Raw genomic sequence first — 16,783 nt, 5'->3', positions numbered from 1 at the left:
AAATGTTCTTTGGTCAAGAGTCAACAGGATGGCGGAAGCGTAACCTTGTTTGTTCTTTTTTATTTGTTTCCGTAATAAACACAAAATATTGTGGGTACCTATTCAGAATGTGTTGGCTCTGTAAGTCACGAAAAAAGAATAAACAATAAAAGAAGCTAATTTTAAATTAGTGTAATAAATTCATTTGGTACTTTGCCTTGGGCCTTGTAGAACTGATGGGTTTTATAATGCTTAATATTTTGGAAGCAATTCATTACTGTCGGTGTCACTTTTAAGTTTCCAGCTATATATCTAACTGAACTTACCGGGTGTTTCAGATTATATTTAAAATACTATGAACACATCGTCAATAGGAAATTATCGTGACAAAGTGGATTATTCAAGGATCTAAAATTAGCCCCTACATAGTCCAGTCAATTACGAATATTTTGCCAAACAACACCGACGAAAATTTTGATTTAGGTTTCATTTTCCTTCTACATTGAAGATGACCAACTACCAGTGGTTGCTTTACCCTGAGGCTGAATGTCACCCCTTTTCGGGGGTGAGAAATAGTTCATAAACTCCGAGTCTGAGAATAGATACATTGACCGATTCGTAGAGTTTTTTATGAAAATCAATTTATTTGCGAGTCAAATTGTCAAATTTTTAACCAATAAGCCCACGTTTTGTTATAAAAATCGTTTTTGGTAAAAATGTGGCCTATAAAAAAAAGGGTCGATTCACGGTGTCTGTAGATTTAATGCAAAATACGCCAAAATTTAACGTTTTAATGTGAAGTAACCGAAAAACAATGCATTTTTCGAGAACTTTTTTGAAGTGCACGAAAAACCTTCTTTTTTATCATTATTTTGAAAGTTCCTTACGGAACGGAAGTTATGACGAAAATGATTTGTTCCCTTTTTTTTCGGCGACAAAGAAAGTGAAAATAAACTATTCCAAGGCATATATACATCTTTCGAAGTTTTATCAAACAATTGTTAGATTGACACAGAAACGACCTACTTTTTGCAACAGGACCGATAAAGGCCACTATCGTCTGAATAATCATACGACAAAACTAAGACGATCGGTACACAATGCAGAGTTGAACTTACATCTTTTGACCCGAGAGATCGTAATGTTATTATATTGAATGAACTTCATCAATTTTATTGGAAAATTGGATTCGTTTGGTCAAGTTTGAATGTGTGAATCACAATAAATCCCAGCAAGTTACAGTTGGAGTCAAAGTATATAATATATATTTATTTCGAATCACCCCCTGTGTAATTCATTTAAAATAAATATTGTTTTTTTAATCCTCTTATAATTTTGATGTTTTGATACCGATTGTTTATGAATGGAGGGACTAAATATTATTCAATGGACATTCGCAACAATTATGAATAACCACAAACCACAATTCGAATGATTTTTTATTAATCCTCTATTTCCTTGTGAAGATGAGCATTAGCACATTAGCCTTTAGCGGATAGTTCTGAAAAATTATTGGAGTCTGATTCTTTTTGCCAAAGCATAAACAAATATGCTACTGTCTCATGTTATTGTTTCAGTTCAATACTTTTTACAACAGTTGAACATATACTAACAATCAGAAACAACATTTCCTGAAAACCAGAAATAAGCATACATTAGCTATTTCCCCTCTAGGATGGGGGACTATTTATATTTCGGGAACGGGCAACACCAAATGTGGCAACACCATAATAAAGTTTGACAAACTTTAGCATGAACGTACTCACAACGTTTTGATGTGAAAGTACTATTTGTTTCATTAACAGTGAGTTAAGAAAAACAATTTAACTAAAAAATGAAAATTTCAAGGAAAGGTTTTCGTTGGATTATTTTTCACCACATTGGACGTGGATTATCCCAACAAAAATGTATAGATGAAGTCAGTTCTTTAAATGGCGATAAAGCACCATCAAAAATCACAGTATATCGCTGGTATAGTGTATTCAATCGTGGTCGTAGTTCGGTCGCCGACGAATTAATTGAAGATCGTCCAAAATCGGTTGTTGTGCTAGAAAACATCGATGCAATGCCTGAATTGATGATGCAAGATCGTCATGTGAGATATTGTGAGATAAAAGCACCCAAGAAATTCGTAAAATTAACTGCCGAAGACGGAAAATGCGACCTCTCGTACATCTCGTCAAACAGGTGACTCATCCTCCGTACAGTCCTGATTTGACACCCGATGACTTCTTCTTGTTCCCGAATATTAAAGGTAAACTGCGTGGTCAATGATTTACGAGCGCCGAAGAAGCAGTTGAAACATTTATAAACCATGTTTTGGAGGTGTCTCAAGGGGAATGTTGAAACTGATTTGACTAATGGTTTGAACTTATGCAATAATGTATGTATCATCAGGGGAAATATTTCGAAAAACGATAAATTTTCATTGAAGAATGTTTGTTATTATTTGCTATTCTCGAAATGAAGTTATTCGAATAATACGACCAGAAAGTAAAGGTTACTTCAGCAAATCGTTCCAAAATGAACCAACCGAACTGGAAGCTTACTTCCGAGCACCTAATAATAATGCTATAAAAATGATTTGAACGTTATGCGTGCGGACAAATTGATACCCTTCGGCAGTAACCCTTCCCATGAGCAGAGATTTATTCAAATTCGGGTGGAAGCACGCGTTAGTAGTGCCCGTTTGCACGCACACTCGTTTAAGTGAAGGGAGAGGGTTGGAGATTTCTTTCATCGAATTTGCATACTGGTACACACTAATACATACATTTGATTCACTACTGTGCGGTATGTGGCAGTTGAAAACTGTATTAGTTGGGGAACAAACGGTTATTACTATCATTTTCATATAGAAATTTTTTTCCACATTCATTCACTTTACTGCTCCTCCAACCCTCAACATTAAATGAGGACTAGTCACATATCCATTCAGAATTTTATTTCGAACACCCTGTGTACAGTGGGATAATGTGAAAAAAAAATCCCAAATCGAAGGTATTCTTCTAAATATCTACAAATATAACGCAAAATAATTATTCTAAATGCAATTTTAATTCCCATGCAAAATTCCCGCTCCATAAGATATACAGGGTGTTCCATAAACACATGCTAATATTTAAGGAGGTAATTCTTAGGCCCATTTTAAGGAAAAAACGTCCTATGGACGTATGTCCTAAACGCCTTAACTTTTGAGATACAGGGTGGCAAAGTTTTCAAAAATAATCAGTTTTTTAATAATAACTGAGATAATTTTGTAGACATCTTTGGCATATTTGGTACATATGTTCCATGCCTCAAGGCGCATTTTCTGATGTACAATTTTCTTAATTTTCTCTGCGAAACCCATTTCCAACACCAATTTTCGGTTAATGTATGGGCAGGAATTATAGGTGATCATCTAATAGGCCCATTTTTTCTACCAGGACGCCTTGATGGTCGTTCTTATTTACACTTTCTCGAAAAAGACTTACCTGGGTTATTGGAAGATGTGCCACTTGCGTTGAGGAATCGAATATGGTACATGCACGATGGCGCCCCTGCTCATTTCAGTGTAATTCTCCGAAACCATTTAAATACAGTTTATCCTAATCGTTGGATAGGTCGCGGAGGACCTCAGCAATGGCCAGCAAGATCCCCCGATCTCAACAGTTTAGATTTTTTTCATGGGGTCACCTTAAAACTCCTGTGTATAAAACTCCCGTTAATACTTTAGAAGATTTAAGAGAGCGAATAGTTGCCTCGTGTGAAACTATACGAAATACGCCGGGAATATTTGAACGGGTGCGTAATTCCATGCGTAGAAGGGTGGAAGCAGGCATACTAAGTGCAGGTGGCCACTTCCAACAATTTTTATAATCAGTTTTGGTATTATTACTGATGAACAAATTTGTGCTATTCGTTTAGACTTACTGTCACAAAATAAAATAAAACTCGTTTTTGTGAAAAATTTATTTTTTTGCAGATTATGTTTTCAAATATTATTAGGGAATTGGTAATGCGTTATGAAGCAATTTTCAGATTCTCATTCATTTTAGAATTGATCTAATTTCTTAATTTGCTTTCTGTCGATTTTTATTTTTTTGAGTGAAAATCATGCGTCGGACAAAGAAATACCAAGAGATCAAATTTTCTTAAAAATAAATGAGGATTTTAAAAATGATTTCATTTTGAAAAGAAAGCATTGGCGTAGTACTTTTTCCCAAAAATATTCAATGCGAAAACCGTAGGGATGCCACTGTTTGAAAAAATACAAATTTGTGTACATCAGAAAATGCGCCTTGAGGCATGGAACGAACATATGTACCAAATATGCCAAAGATGTCTACAAAATTATCTCAGTTATTATTAAAAAATTGATTATTTTTGAAAACTTTGCCACCCTGTATCTCAAAAGTTAAGGCGTTTAGGACATACGTCCATAGGACGTTTTTTCCTTGAAATGGGTCTAAGAATTACCTCCTTAAATATTAGCATGTGTTTAAGGAACACCCTGTATTTGATTTTTTGTTCATTTTCTGTAAATGTCACCATTGATGCAAAGTAACACAACTCTTCCTACATAGTTTTGAGAATACAATATAAGAGATACTTTTTCTACACGAATTGAATACTATTAAAACGTCATCATTATAATGATTATAAAAAACAATTTTCACCATTCCGTTTGTATTCCAAACATTCGTTATGGAATCGAATCAGATATTATTCACAGGATTCCTACACAATATAATTATTGAAAGAAGTAAAATTTCACTTGCATGGAACACTGTCTTCCTCATTGCTAGACATCCGATGTTTTGACGTGAAACACTTGCCTTATCGGCTCTTCAGTAGTAATTACGGTTAACATTAAAATTTACTTAGAAAGCCAATACTTTTCTTTCCCAAGGATTGTTTACGTTGGGAGAGTTTCAGAATATTGAAAAATATTATGATGGGGCGCATTGATTTTCACCGTTTGTGGATTTTCGGGAGGCAATATAGTTTCGACACCGTTCGATTTTAAACTAGTAACTTCCGTTTCAGTTGAGGGGTAAGTATGTTGTCGCATTTCTTAAGGACGTCTTTTAATTCGGCAATCATCTTTGCTAACGGGTTCCTGTATCCAAATCTACACAATTCTTCAGTTTTTCACTATTGAATCTTTCTGTAGTATACAGTTAGGTGTATAGCGAAACACTAAAAGAATAACCTATCACTTTTTTCTGGTCTCATTCGAATGGGTAGAATGAAATTTTATGTATTCAAATCTTGACTATTCTTCGATTTTTGCAATATTGAATAATTATATAGTGCACAGTGAGGTATATAGCGAAACACTAAAGATCAACTCATTTCTTTTTTCTGGTTTTATTCGAATGGGCAGATGTTACGTGCTAGATGTTTCGTTCCGCCATATGTTTTTCAAGTGGAACAACAAAAGTATCATTGGACTCAACTGTCCTTGAAGAAGAGCTTGAGTAAGGCCTAAGTAAGAATTGTCCTTCGAAGAGTTGAGTCCAATAATATATTCATAATTCGGCTTAGCACCACTGTTGGATGAAATAACACTGTCTGGTTTTGAGCTTTCGTTTCAACTTCTCAGTTGCTTTATAGTGAAAGAGAAAGATGATGAACCTCATTTGGTGATTGATGTCGAAACCTGGCTCTGCGACAGATCGCCATAGGGAGCCTGGTCTATCTTTGATATTCGAGAGTGGAGTTTTTTGACGATTCCATCGATGGTCTCTTCGTGGGTGGAGATGATTTTCTTTCTGCCACGATCATGAGTTGAAACCAAAAATTTTATCAAAATCTATATACCTGTGAAGAAATTTCATACCATTTCGAAATAATCATATTGACTCTATAGATTTGATCACTTTAATATGGTTATAGAAAAGCTGTTATGAAGCTCTCATAACCCAATAGGGTTATGAGAGCTTGCAAAAGTTGATCCTCAACCCATAGAAGACCAAATTTCATTAAATCATCTCGAATGTCTGAGTTTCGAATAACATGTAGTGAGATTGATTTCTGGTTGAGTTGAAGTAGAAATTGCAATGGAACAAAGCTTTGAAGCCTTTTTTGACACACTCTTGATTTTTAAGAGGTCATCGATCATTTCAGTCCTTCCAATGTTTTTATGGGAGAATCTTCTTGATAATTTTCAGGATATTCCTCAAAGAATGGTGTTCAAGTTTTGATATTACTTAAAAACATACGATGTAAATTGAATAGCAGGAAACTCAAAATGCAGCGATGTAAATTGACTAGCAGGGAAACCCAAAATGCAGCCATCTAAAAAATTAACAAGGGTTGAGAAGGCACTTGAAATTCATGAAATTCGTTTATGAACTCCTTGCCAGAAATATCAAGTAATTTAAACTTCATATAGAAAAAAGTTAGTATATGCTTTACTTTCTAGCAACAACGTTCCTCATTCGTCTTATATACGTTTTGTCTATTCCAAATTACAAACACAAAATAGTGACTTCTGTGTGTTTGAGTTTCCTTGAATATATGAATATATTGTGAAATAACACTATGGCCCCCTTACTACTGAAAGCGTTTCAAAATGTTGCACCCTTTCGTTGATATGTAGATAAGTATCTAAAACTGAGATTAATACCATTCGGTAGTTATATAAACTCTTTTGTATAGATAATAACCATCTTACTTTGTACATGAGAACTACATACAGGGTGAATATTACTGGAATATTCTTCAATACCAAATCGTTATTTTCAACACCATGACACATGTTTCGATCACCAAGTGATCATCTTCAAGAGGAAGGATCAAAGTTTATTCTTCCTCTTGAAAAATAAACTTTTATTGATTTTCATGAAGTTTTTTTTATTTGTTACTTTGTAGAAATCAGAAGAAAGTTTTTTTCTTTATCCTATATTCAATATTAATTCATGCAAAATAAATAGGTCATCAATCGTAAAAATGTTGGATTCACGCAACTACCTTCCATATTGTCCCAAGTTTCTGCTCGATCTGCTGCTTTTTTGATTTTGTAAGCTGATTATCCATACTATTACCTGAAAGTTCAAATTGGATTCGTGTATGTTAAATTTAAATCTACTAACATTACCAACACCTTACTCAACGCCATTAACCTGTCACATAAGACAAAAGAGATATTTGACCATATGGTTTTTGAGTTTTACGAACTGATTTGATGAATGTCATTAATGTCAGTTAGATATTCGATGGTGCATTTCAGGAAAGTAATTGCTAATGGTTTTCAAAATAGCCCTATTGAATTGGCCAATAAAACTCGGAATGTCTATAATTCAAAGATTTAATTTCCCTATAAATCGCATAACGAAATTGGTTGGAAAGCGTGCAATTCATTCATTGATAAAATGACAGAACGTTTTTCTTCATAGAGCCGGTGTATCTGATTTGACGAAAAGTTCAATTGAGAGAAGCCCCTAGTGATGTTTCGATCAATAAAAAATGAATCAAATGACGTAGTACACAATTTTAACATTCGTAGGTTGACCTATTACAAAATTAAAGTCAGATATTTTTAATCTAACATCTGTGACTTCTGAAGTTACTAGGGATAACATATCGAATATCAAATTAGTTTTTTTTGTTTGGAGTTATTAAGGATAGAAGACATCAAAGTGATGCTTCTGTGAATCTGAAAATGAAATCAATTGTTTTATTTTAACGATCAACCATATTCACAATTAATTCAATACTTCGTTCGAAGATCATTCGAAAAATAATGAGGATAATAAGGATGAATAAAAAATTATAGTTTAGAATTGTGACGATTTTTTCATTTTGAAATCCAATAAACCATGTTATTTTGAGCATAAAACGGACAAGAGTTCTGGAAATATCACTTTGTTACTTCCCAAATTGACAAAGAAAGTGAAAAAAAATCGATTTTCCTACAATCGAGCCTAGAATCAAAAAAGTCATTTATACCTGCACAAATAATATTGGTTTTAAGTCTTCTATGCGAAAATTCATGTAACTTTCTTTATCGAAAATATATTCGTATGTTGGCATTCCTCTAACAAATCAACATCAATATCATGATGAGGTGATATAATGGAGTTGTTTATAAATATAGATCTTACTGGTGCAATCAGTAGAGAATATAATTGAACAAAATCCATTTTTTGAAGAGAAAATCAGACTTTTTCCTCGACCTTTTTGGGTATTCATTTTTTTCAAATATGAATATTCTCAAAAAGGTTGATGGAAAAATATAATTATTCAACAGTATCAGTGAGGAGTGAATGAGGCTGACCAAGTGTTCGAATTGTCATTTCGAAAACTTACTAAATGCCAAGTATTGAAGAACTATTTTCCATATCCCATGACTTACTTACAGGCAAATTTCCACTGATTCTTACCTATTAACAAGCTGAATAAGAGGCACTTCTACATTCATAAAAACTACATAAAACTATTGACACAGGAGATAAGTAAAACATAGCAGCTTGAAATGATACCATATAATCTTGAAAGCTACTAAATGAAAAAAATTGAAGTAGTTCAACTACTGTTTCCAAGATATTGATTTGAATTATGAATTGGATTTTTTCAAGAGAGGGGTAAGGATGAATTTACATACTATGCATGTATATTAAAATTATGCATGTAGATTAAGAACAATAGTTTACATAATCCTTTGATCACACTATCCTTAATCCGTACCTGTTCAGTCCTCTCATTCTTCAAGAACCACATTAACTTCTGCGGCTGCGGAAAAGAACGCGCGTAGCCACAATATTTACATGTATTACCCAGTTATTTTCTGAGGAATTCAACAGGAAAAGAACTTCACAGGATTATTGTAATAATATTTATTTAAAATTAGAAATTTAAGCCCCAGTTGAGCGTGAAATCGCCCTGCTATCACACCGTTACCAGAGAAAACGATTTGTTTTGGTTTTATTATTACTTCGAAGTGATTTCAGAATGATGTTCCGTGAAAATAAAGATAATACATATTGTAGGAGTAGTTTGTAACGGGACATGCCTTTTACTTTCTGCATATTTAGTTTCATGAAATAGTTTCAGTGTGTCGAGGGAAAAAAAAGGCGGCCAAAATTTCTCTTTCTGCGGGGATCAATATTTTCTGGAACTATAATAACCCGAAAATAGCAAATAACTTCAGTTTTTTGGACACTATGTGACCTACAAAAAAAAAGTTATATGGCTGGTTGATAATTGCGAATTGAAACTGGCACGGTGGAAAAAAAAAGGGAATGTGGTTTTCTTCCACATTGGGTTGATTTGTCAAGGTAGCTCAATTGAGGATAATTTCGTAAAGAAGAAAGGCATGCCAGAGAGGAAAAAAATTATTGTTCATTCTTTCAATATACATCCAAGCTTCAGATATAAGTAATAGTAATGGTTCGGGAAGAAAGGGGAGGAACCCAGGAAGACTTCATTGAAAGTCTTACGTCCGAACACTTCGCCGACCTGAGCTATCCTGAATTATATAGGATATTGGACTAATCGAATCGATACCAATTAGATAGGCAGTTCCCTAAGCAACCGCCTTCTTCTAATACAACTTACTGCAAAATGGAAGAGGCTGAAGGCAGTTTTACCACAAAAATAAAAGTTGATAGAAACGATAACTCAACAGACATTTTGGCAAATTTATAATACCCCAAACTCGCATATATATACAGACGGATCAAAAAGCAAAAAAAACTCTGGATGTGGAGTGTACTGCAAATTGCTAAGCCTAAGGAATAAGTGGGGAATGGGAAAAACTACCAGCGTGGTTCAAACTGAAATAGCTGGTATCTCAGTCGTCACAAAAGAAATAACCAGGAAATTAATTTCTGGCAAAAACGTAACAATCTGCACTGATAGCAGACAAGCCCTAGTAGTCTTGAACAGACAACGTGTTGCCTCAGGGCTAGTACTAGAGTGCCACCAAGATTTAGCCAAAGCCTCGTAGATAATAACATTATCCTAAGGTGGATTAAAGGGCACGACAGGAGTAACGGTAATCGCATTGCCAACTCTTTAGCCAAGGAAGCGGCTGGACTGAGAATTTCAGGACCCAGTAGCACCTACGGCCTGATGACTTCGACAATTGCAGAACTAACCAAACATCACACCCATGCTCAATCTCTTAAGAGATGTGATGAAATCAAAGGATGCAATCTTGCCAGGATTACCCTGGGCAACCCTGGGAAGCTTTCGCCAAAGAAATATCTGGCGCTGACCAGGATTTCTAATTGGCTACTAACTAAGAAAACATCTCCACACTTTGAGGCTAGTGGACACACCTCTATGCAGGACGTGTGAACAGGAAAATGAAACTGCCAGGCATGACCTCTGCAAATTTCCGGAGTTATTGTCAATAAGAGAGTGTGTGTTCGGCGAGTCTTGGCCTACACCCAGATGTCTCCCAGAAACCGGTCCACCTTTCTGGAAAGGATAGGGTGGACGATGACCTAGGAGGACAACTCCTTGGGAGGATGTACAATGGGTCACTCAGTTGAATATTGTGTTAATTCATTGTATCGTGCGTCATTACAAATAAGATTTTCTAATATATATAATATTCACAGTAAACCTTACGAAAACAACTCAGCTTAAAATAGTGGTGATATTGAAAGTTGACTCGGTTTCACTATTTTGAAGAGAGGATACTACATTTCCATGAATACTAGCAAATAGCAATACGATTCTTTCAGATTTAACAGCAAAAAATAATTTTTTATTGATTTTTATAGGTTTTTTTTGTTAGACATTATCTTACCAAAGTTTTACAAAATAAGTATAGTTTAAAAAAACTAAAAAACACGCTTTCAAAGAATATCGAACTGAATTGTTGAAAATATTTTTTTAAATAAGATTAAAGCAATAACGAACGAAAAATACTAGTATTATTGTTGGAAAAGCGACGGGCGCTTGATATACAAAAAATATGGCACAAAGCGCCCACGTTTTTTTCACAATAATACTAGTATTTTTCATTCGTTATTGTTTTAAGCTTATTGAAAAAATATTTTCATTTTTTTAGTTCGATGTTCTTTAGAAGCATGTTTTTTTAGTTTCTTCAACTACATATATTTGTTTTTCATTTTTAGTTTCGTATGCTATAAAAGCGCGTTTTTTAGTCTTTTTGAACTATATTTATTTTATCTAAACTTTGGGATCAATCAGCCGTATAATGTTTAGAAAAATGAATATTTATATTTTCCAATTTCGGAGAGGGAGCCTGAAAATCAGCTACCAAGCCCAAGGAAGGTAGCAGGCGCGCAAAGGAGGGTTACAAATAAGGTAGCAGGCGCGCGTGTTAATAAAAAAAACATCTACCCGCGAATATATCAAGCAATAATGTAGATAAGTCTGTCAAATAAGAAATGAAAAGGAGAGTTACAAACAAACAAACAAACATACATATATACAGGTGAAGCTGATAAAAGCGTGTTAATGAAGAGGGAAAATTGGCCGCAAATGTTTAATAATCAATGAATGAAAATGTATTTTATGTTTTTGATTTCTTAGATTTTAGATTCATGCATTTTTTACGCACTGGTTTATTTCTTGAACTTTTGTCAAACTACTTGAATAATAATAATTAGGAACACCGTTATCTTCATCATAACGAAATTGGTTTCGAAGTGATGTATGCCACATATTCAGCAATATATGTATTTCTTCTCAATGAAATGTTTATTTCACTCAGTAGAAGATGAACGGTAAAATCCAGTTATGAATAGACGAAATACAATTTATTTCCACACAATTTCCGAATTCCAACACCTTTACATTCAGGCGATAATAACGACCTTCACAAATATGTTGAAATTGCTATCTCAAATGAAATCATAAACTTGCTACTTTTTTCAATTAAGTTTTATAATTGGGGAATTACCAAATTGTAATATTTGTGGAATTCCTCAAATATTTTCTATTATATAATTTCTTTATTCGAATATGCAAATTGGTAAGAATTGAATAAATTCAACGCTAAATTTCTGTAACTGACCAGAAAATTAGCAACTATCCCATATACAGTGCGGTTTATTAGAACGGAGGACAATTAGTTGATGTATTTCACAATTACTCAAGTTTTGATTTTATTGACATTTTGCTTTGTTATTTTTGGTTACTGTAATTTACTTTTGGTAAAAACAATTATAGGAGTGCAAAAAATTAAATAAAATCTAGAACAAAAAAACTGGCTGCTTGTGCATCCTCAAGATATTTTTTGTAATATTGGAAAATTAATTGTAAATCCCGTAAAGCTTCCAGCAGTTTTCGGAGTACCACTGATTTCTCTTTATGTGTTTTAGTAATGCTACTTACATCCACCTCATTCTTCTTGATATTTTCATTTCTACAAAACTTTTCTTGTTTTCGGAGTTGCCTGATGAATTGAATTTTTCTCAGGTCTGATTATGTCTTTTGCCTTTCAAATCGCCGATTTCATAATTTTCATCATTGTATACCATAAGGTTACAATCTTCAGCTACAGTTTACTTCCAGTTTAGCTAATCTGGCAATATTTTTTCTTCCAGTATATATTTCAAATATTCGACCAATCGGCCAATCTCTTTTTTCGACAATGTCGATCCTACAAGCACAATGTCTCCAAATTTCAGACTACCTGCTCTTTTTTTAGCGTTATGATTCAAATGAGCTGAATATTCTTTATTGAACTGGCATCTGACATAAACATCAATCAAATCTCATGCGTTGCAAATCTCGACTTTAATTGGTTCAGAGCTTCAAAGTAACAGTTCAGAGAAAGATTTCAGAGAAATTGCAGAACAGGAATTCGATTCATCAGTATTTCTGATATTCTGAAAATCAAACTCAAAATCAGATGGACATCTTCACCGACTCAAATTCTTTCAAACTCTAGCATTCAACATCGAGAGCAAATATTCTGGTGAGTTTTATCTTCATGTTGTGATATGTGGACTTTTGTCTTATCTTTATTTACACAGTTTAAATTTTTTTTGGTGCTCTGTATTCGACACTAATTCGCTTGATGAAAGAAAACAGTAGAATGCAAGATTCAAAAAACTATAGAACAAGAACAATTGCAGCCTCTGTATTCTCAACAATGATATCAATAAATTAGAATGAATCCTTAACACGATCATCTAACTAGGCCACGAATTTCTGAACATTCTCCTTGAACTGTCTCATCTCCATCCATTATCACTTATGATGAAATAATTACCTTGTCTTCAACAACGAGACAATGATCATATCGCCTCAAATTGTTGCTGTTATCTTGGTCCTAAATTACCCCGGTTGACAGGTAACATTTGAATTCGGAATTTAAATAAAAAATTTCAGTTGATTTTATCAAGTGAGAGATATAAGGAATATATAGCTATTACCGGGCTACCAAATCTATCTTTATCTTAATTAATAGTTGAAATAGCCTTATAAGGCGCCTCATCAAATTCCTTGGAAACTGGTATGTCATCTCTTGGCGGTATTGATCAATAGATTAAAAAAAATGACGACTTCTGATAAAACTACATTTTGAAATATGATTATGGAGGAATTCGAATGAGAGGAGATGGACGGCTGCAAAATTTTCGACTCTGAGTTAGAAGAATCAAATGTAGGATTTCAAGTTGATTTTAATGAGTTGGCAGCACCTTGAAACTCAGTATGCTAATGCTGACATTTTGAATGATCTGTTTAAAAAAAATCTGTTTAAAATATGTTTTTCCCTTAACCAGATGTCGCATCCCTACGAACGACAACCCTCAGAAGTGGAAACTTGTGCGAGCTAAGGACTAACGAGGTCTTATCTTCTAACGTGTGATTCCTAACACGATAGCAAGCACTGTTTTGAGAAGACCTCCCATGTTCTTCTTATTTCATTTATGGAAGATCATTCTTCTAAATACTTTTATATAATATTTCATATTCGTAATTCAGTCCCAATTATACTTTATACATGGTTTATATTCACTCTACTTTATTTGACGATAAGCAGTTGATTGCAAATCTTGAAATTCTAAATGTAATATCCTCTTTACTCAAATTGCTCAGCTTGCTTTAGGCTATCAAGTTCATATCTCCCTCAATCAGAAGATCATTTCTATTGAATTATTCCTATATTTTTTATTCTTTCACAAATTGAATGTTTGAGAATAAGGTGTAGAAAATAAAATACCTTTGTATGAAAGACAAAAGCAATGCGTGATGAACGCCAGAACATTGATAAAGAGGTCTCCCGATTTTTTTAAATGGCATCGGCAAACCAATAAAAATTACTGGGGTATCTATTGAGCACGTTACACAAACAAATACTCACTTCACCAATGGTCCAATTAGCTCCGGTTGAAGAATGATGGAAATAACCTAGTATGGATCAGCAAAACTTTCAGCAAACAATTTCAATTTTATCCTTTCGAGTATACTCGAAACTTCATGGTTAAAACCAGTAGGAAGCCCATCACAATGAAAAACTTTGCTATCACTGCTCCTGAAAAAGAAAACACACTTTGGGTGTTTTTGAAGTTTGTCTATGAAACGTTCTCAGATGCCAAATAATTGTATTCATCAACTTTTTTTATGGAAGATGAAAAACGAAGAGAAGGGTTTTCATAATCGTTTTCTTGGCTACAAAGATTCTAGATGAAAATCACATGTGAAAGACAATATTTTTCAGCAAGTTAAGCACTACTTTTTTAAATTCATGTCATTGGCGAGAGTGATTGAAATATTATTCAATTGAGCAAAACTCTTTGAATAGTTGAGGTGGATAAAGCTCCGACCAATAATGTAAATGATAATAATAATGATTATTATTATAAATGATAATAATAATGATTATTTATCATTATCATTTTCGAAAATAATAAATATAAATGAATATGATTATATGAACAAGGATGAAAAGTCAGTTTATATACACAAATATACATCAATGTACGAATTCATAATAAACATCAGAAATGATATGAAGGGCAGACAATTAATGGAAAACCTTCAGTTGAAAAACAATTTTATATTGGAAAAATAAAGAAAGTCAAATATATCACGATACAGTTAGTTGTTGACTACAATATGCTGAGAAGATTATTTCATTTCAAATGACCTTCAACTAGAGAGAATAGTAAACAATTTTTGTGGTTGGTGAACTCAGTTCTTTAGCAAAGACTCTTGATGCCATTGCATCCTGATGCCATCAACGCACTAGGTTAGATTAGGTTAGGTACAAAATGAGTGGGTCTATTTGACCCTCCACCGCAACCCGCAAGGGTTCATTGTGGCTCAAAACTATTCATACTCTACCAAATAAACTCATCTTCTCAACGAAGCCGATTAGTTTGTTTGGTGAGTGGTTTTTCAGGTCAGATGGTAAGATTACGGCTCTGCCTAATTCTGAAAACCTGATTCGGTCCCCTGCGGGGCAGACACAAAGTATGTGCTCTGCTGTTTCATCATTTTCCAAATAGAGGCGACACACACTGTCTTCCGACATTCCGGGGCTCTGCATATGATGATTCAAAGGACAGTGACCTGTAAGAAGGCCTGTTAGACATTGTAGTTCATCTCTACTGTAGCCCAACAACTGTTTGGTATCAAACTTCGACAATCGTCTTGGAGTGAGTCAATCCTGGAAGATTCTGCCTTAAGTCCATCCATCTTGCCATCCAGTTGTTAAATTTTTGTTTGGCAAAGCCTAAAGCGATGCTAGAGATAGGTTCTGGTCTGATGAAGCTACTTGCAGCACCCCCTTTTGCAAGGGAGGCCAGTATGGCCAGGAATCCAGACCAGAGATAATATGTTAAGTCTTTCTATCGAGGAGAGTAGTGTTTAGCAATTTGCTATCAATTTAGACGTTGCTCGGTAGGAGCCAAGTGTTTCCAACGCCGCTTGTCTGTCGGAGAATATTTTCGATCGTCAACGAACTAATATGGTGATTTAATTTCACTTTTTCATCAATTGTGATACCTACAATCTTTAAATATCTTTGTTTTTTAAAATAAACCCATTCAGGCTAAAATTCTCACAATATTGGCTGAAGGTGAGTATATTCATGTTAGAGTATTGAAATATAAATAATTCTATCCCCAAACAATATAAAATTTCCTTGAATTTGGATGGTGTCATAGTAATTTGAATATATGAGAAAAATAATTGGTCCCAGAAAATATCTCCAATCTGAAGTACTTTTCCAGTTGATTCAACTATTCCTTTTCTATCACTGATATAAGATTTGAACCAAGTATAGCATACCCCACTATAACTTATTCAGATTTTGGAAAATGTTGATAGCAAAGAAAGTGGTCTGTAATTACCGGGATCTTCTAAACCACCACTTCTGAAAAATGAAATGACAGGGGTTGTCTTATGGCTCGAGGGACATTCTTCTAAATAGAAATAATTATTGTTTACTTCTAACAATGAGAATTGGAACATTTGACAAACGCATCAAACCAATTCGTTAACCGTTAGTAAGAGTTTTAAATTCCAGGATGAAGGAAAAATTTAATTCGTCGATCAACTATTTCAGTTACATTACTTCAAAATATCAGGAATACCTTTTGATTTGATGTCACTGCAATGAGTTATCAAGCCACCATAAATTAGTGACTTAGTGATCATCATAATATCTCAAAATATCATCATCAGTATAATACTCCATCAATTTGATTAGTTTCGATAGTTCCTTCAAAAAACAGCGTATTGTTCTTGACTATATTAAACACCTTTATTAGACATACGAACATATTTTTATCTATTGTTTATAGTGGAAAATATACACCTGCTTGAAATTTGATAACAAATTCAAACATACTTGGAAATGTGTAGAGATTAGTGTGAAAGA

General features: G+C 33.9%; 1 protein-coding gene and 1 long non-coding RNA gene across 7 annotated transcripts in view; one reads left to right on the top strand and one right to left on the bottom strand.

Annotated features, from left to right (window-relative positions):
* Window positions 1-16,783, bottom strand: part of LOC141483070 (uncharacterized) — a 309,939-nt gene that overhangs the window by 6,312 nt on the left and 286,844 nt on the right. For 3 of the 4 annotated variants that reach the window (XR_012465886.1, XR_012465885.1, XR_012465884.1), the window contains exon 4: window positions 14,261-14,431. This is a non-coding gene — a long non-coding RNA (uncharacterized lncRNA). Of the gene's footprint in view, window positions 1-6,209; window positions 7,014-14,260; window positions 14,432-16,783 lie in introns of those variants that run through there. The other variant, XR_012465887.1, reaches the window with a different exon arrangement.
* The window catches only part of LOC111504691 (uncharacterized), a 213,708-nt gene that overhangs the window by 92,004 nt on the left and 104,921 nt on the right, over window positions 1-16,783 (top strand). The gene's annotated exons all lie outside the window — the stretch shown is intronic.

This window comes from Leptinotarsa decemlineata, unplaced genomic scaffold (assembly GCF_025532065.1).
Source record: "Leptinotarsa decemlineata unplaced genomic scaffold, Ldec_3_MD MMD2_tig00002974_RagTag_RagTag, whole genome shotgun sequence".
Classification (NCBI taxonomy): Eukaryota; Metazoa; Arthropoda; class Insecta; order Coleoptera; family Chrysomelidae; genus Leptinotarsa; species Leptinotarsa decemlineata.
This window is presented reverse-complemented; position numbering and strand designations above follow the sequence as displayed.